The sequence below is a fragment of the Leptosomus discolor genome, chromosome 4, assembly GCF_034619465.1.
Source record: "Leptosomus discolor isolate bLepDis1 chromosome 4, bLepDis1.hap2, whole genome shotgun sequence".
In the NCBI taxonomy this organism is placed as follows: domain Eukaryota; kingdom Metazoa; phylum Chordata; class Aves; order Leptosomiformes; family Leptosomidae; genus Leptosomus; species Leptosomus discolor.
Genome location: NC_141394.1, coordinates 23,354,389 through 23,358,795, shown reverse-complemented (window position 1 = coordinate 23,358,795; position 4,407 = coordinate 23,354,389).

Genomic DNA, 4,407 nt, shown 5'->3' with positions numbered 1-4,407 from the left:
ACAATGCAAAGCTGTTTTGATTTCTTTGATTTCCAAATCATTTAAGAATTAATTTTCTAGTAGCCCATGTGGTTTTGAAAATGCAGGTAATTGTATGAGTTTGACTTGTAAGTATTTATAGATAATGTGAGTTACCTTAACTGGCTTTGAGGACGTCACCAACAGTGAAATCTTTCAGTGGTATCCTGGGGTGCATTAAGAAGAGTGTGGCCAGCAGGTCGAGGGAGGTTCTTCTCCCCCTCTGCTCTGCCCTGGTGAGGCCACATCTGGAGCACTGTGTCCAGTTCTGGGCCCCCCAGTTCAAGAGGGACAGAGAACAGCTGGAGAGAGTCCAGCGGAGGGCTACTAAGATGATCAGGGAACTGGAGCATCTCTCTTATTAGGAAAGGCTGAGAGACCTGGGGCTCTTTAGCCTGGAGAAGACTGAGAGGGGACCTTATCAACCCTTACAAATATCTAAAGGGTGGGTGTCAAGAGGATGGGGCCAGGCTCTTTTCAGTGGTGCCCAGTGACAGGACAAGGGGCAGTGGGCACAAACTGTAGCACAGGAAGTTCCATGTGAACATGCAGAAAAACTTCTTTACATCAAGGGTGACAGAGCACGGGGAACAGGCTGCCCAGGGAGGCTGTGGAGTCTCCTTCCTTGGAGATACTCAAAACCCACCTGGGTGCAGTCCTGTGTGGCCTGCTGCAGGTGAACCTGCTGTAGCAGGGGGGATGGACTAGATGATCTCCAGAGGTCTCTTCCAACCCCTACCATTCTGTGATTCTGTTGGAGTTGTTGAAACTGTTAAGAGGAGTTTGAAGGTAAAATATTTTTCATAGAATAGGATCATTTAGGTTGGAAAAGACCTTTAAGATCAAGTCCAGCCATTAACCTAACATTGCCAAGTCCATCACTAAACCATGTCTCAAAGTGCCACATCTACCTGTCTTTTAAACACCTCGAGGGCTGGTGACTCCACCACTTCCCTGGGCAGCCTGTTCCAATGTTTGACCACTCTTTCAGTAAAGACATTTTTCCTAATGTCTAGTATAACTTCCCCTGCCACAACTTGAGGCCATTTCCTCTTGTCCTATCACTTGTTACTTGGGAGAAGAGACTGACACCCACCTCACTACAACCTCCTTTCAGGTAGCTGTAGAGAGCAATAAGGTCTCCCCTCGGCCTCCTTGTCTCCAGGCTAAACAACCCCAGTTCCCTCAGCCATTCCTCACAAGACCTGTTCTCTAGATTCTTCACCAGCTTCGTTGCCCTTCTCTGGACACCCTCCAGCACCTCAATGTCTTTCTTGTAGTCAGGGGCCCGAAACTGCACACAGGATTCAAGGTGCAGCCTCACCAGTGCCAAGTACAGGGGCACAATCACTTCCCTACTCCTGCTGGCCACACCATTGCTGATACAGGCCAGGATGCTGTTGGCCTTCTTGGCCACCTGGGCACACTGCTGGCTCATCTTCATCTGTCTGTCAACCAGCACCCCCAGGTCCTTTTCTGCTGGGCAGCTTTCCAGCCACTCATCCCCCAGCCTGTAATGCTGCATGGGGTTGTTGTGACCAAGTGTGGGACCCGACAGTGGGCCTTGTTGAACATCAGATGCCAATACAGATTAGCTTTGAGAAAACTGTATTCCTAGTTGACAGTGGTTTTGGTTCCAATCTGGATCCTGCTGTTCCTGCCATGGTTGTACAGAAACTCTGGGTTGAAATGTTGCAGAAATACATTGGGTTTTGGGTAAATCATAAAGAGAGCTGCATTCTGCTACAGTGTCTCAATTATTCAGCGCTCTTCAGATTTGGTATGTGATGTATGCGACTCTCCTCCGCATTCTCTATGAAATTTTCGAGGTGTTTCCATTTAGCTTGAGATGGTGCGCTTTGAGAGTTACCTATTATGGCAGGTCTCACATAGTCATCAAAGTGAAATAAAATGAAAGCACCTCCCATCCCTTTGGGAAAATATGGTCCATTAGTTTTTCATTTGCCAGGAGCATCAGTTTTTAATATTTTTCCCTTTCCCTTTATCTCCTGGGAATATCAATCTACATAGGTCTCATTAATTCCGCAGCAACGAGCTCATTTTCTCAAAATTTTACTGTGGATTATAATAGTAGGTCTCCCTAGGAATGATATAAAATTCAAACTGGACTCAAGTATACTATGGGTAGCGCTGGGTTGTTGTTGTTGGGCTTCTTTTTGGTGGTGGTTGGTTGTTTTAAAGTATCTTTGCCTCATCTGAACTCACTGTTTTTGTTATAAGCAAAGTGTTGTAGGGTTGTCCAGCATTTAACACTTGGGAGTCTGGATCAGTACTAAAACAATTCTGGACCCAAAACAATTTTTGGAGGTGGAAGTGTGAGGAAAAAATCTCCAGAACAGCAGTGTACTGTGCTACGAATTATAGCCTATTACGTTATTTAAATGTTGCAGAGAAGGGAGCAAGAGGGGTTTTCCACTCCTGGAAGGTTCTATAAACTCAGTTTATAACATTCATTCCCGTCCACCCCGCCCAAGCAGCACGTGTCAGCATTGTGCCAGCGAGAACCTTGCTGAAGTGCAGCATTTCGACCTGCAGTGCCCATGGTTCTTGAAGCCCTGTCTCAACTCCAGTAATTACCGTTATTAACTAGAGCAGTGGCAAATCTGGCTCTAACGCTGAGCCGTCTGGTGCCTCTTCTGCGTGCCTGGGTGAGTGTGCACTCATCCACAACGCTTGTGCCCCTGGGCTGTGCAGAATGGGAAGGGGAGGGTGGCGCTGCCTTCTTGCAGAGGGCCCGAAGCTGATGTGACTTGAGCGCTGTTCTGTTCTGGTCAGCTGCTGTGTTGGTTGCTTTGTAGTTTCCCTCGAGCAGAACATGGATCTAGGGACTCTCTTTCCTCATCCTGACTGTTCAGACAGGGTCGTGCTCTCTTGTGCTCGCGGTCTGACACGAGAAATCATTACAGCTTTTCTTCACTGCAGTGTTTTGGAGGTGCTTTCATCCAGGACAATCCATCACAGCTTCTTGTTAATTGGATCAAATCAATGCATTGAACAGAAACAAAGCAATAACCACGTATATCACGTACTGTATTTTGATAAGCAGGAAGATTGTTAATGCATCTTTTTCTTTTACCTGCCTTAACCTGGAAGAATCAGAACATATGCCCTTCCTGTGCCAATTAGACCCAGTCATAACTTCATGGAAGGAGGGCAGTTCCAGTAAAATCTGTACAGTGACCCAGTATTAACTTTTAGGAAGCAAGGAGATTCTTTGTCTTTTATCTTTGTATTGGTTCTTTTGTGTGTGTGTGTGTTTTTCAGTTCCTCCACTGATCATAGATGTTCTGTTTCAAGTTTGTCATGTCATTGGAAGGTCTGAAAACTTTCAGGAGTTGTAAGAAGTGATAACAGGTAAGGTGCACAGTCCACAGGAGACACAACAGAAACTGAGGCTGAATTTCTCTTGCATGTAAAAGAATTCAACTTAAATATTTTTATCTTAGTGGATAAAAAGCAAAGTACTTGTCTTAAAAATTATCCGAATTGGATGGCTTTCTCTGCTGCACAGCAGGAGGAAGCAGGTTATCCAGTGGCCCAGGACCAAGCAAAGGTGCCAGTGGTTGTACTGTAGCTCAGCTGCAGGCATGGCATGCGAGTTACTTGCTTGGTGTGTGCCGTGAGCCACAGTCACTGCTCGGGGATTACCAAGCCAGTTCTGAGCTCGTGTGTTCATTTGTGCCTTGAGAGGTGGTGGATGTAAGGGCATATGCTTGTACCCGTGAGTTGAGAACAGCCTCAGAAGCTCCACGTTGCCCAGTGGTGGTAGAAGAGATTGTTAGAAGTCACATTTATTACACATCTTTGGCAGCTCAGGATTGGTTTTACTATGTGAGTTTCTTGTGTATTTTTACTATCTTGAGTTAAAAGGATCCTTCTCTCCTGTAGGAAGCAACTTTGTCACACTGGTATGTGATCTGCTGGTGCATGACTGTGATGCTTTCTCACATGATTCAGCTGTTACTAAAATAAGACTCTCATTCCTCTGCAGATAAGCAGGTTTAACTTGTCTGTTAAGGATCGTGTGATTTTTATTTTTTTTTTCCCTTTTCTGTTTTGAACTGGGTATTATCCACATGCATGCTTAACTGAAAGAATATATATCAAACTGGTGCCAACTGTTGGCAGCCTAAGGAATTAAGATTGTAAAGCTGACTTCATTATGTTGTGCGAAGAAAGCCAAAGGACGAGGTGTGGAAAGCTCTCCCTGCTGCCTCTCTTGACCCTGGGGAAAGTTTTCCTGTGCAGCAATAACCTTACTTGGCTTCTGATGCTGCCCCAGCCTGGTGGAGCTCTGCCACACACCAGTCCTACTGCCATTGTATTTGCTTTCTATTGCTTTTTCTGAGATCCCAATCTGTATAAGAG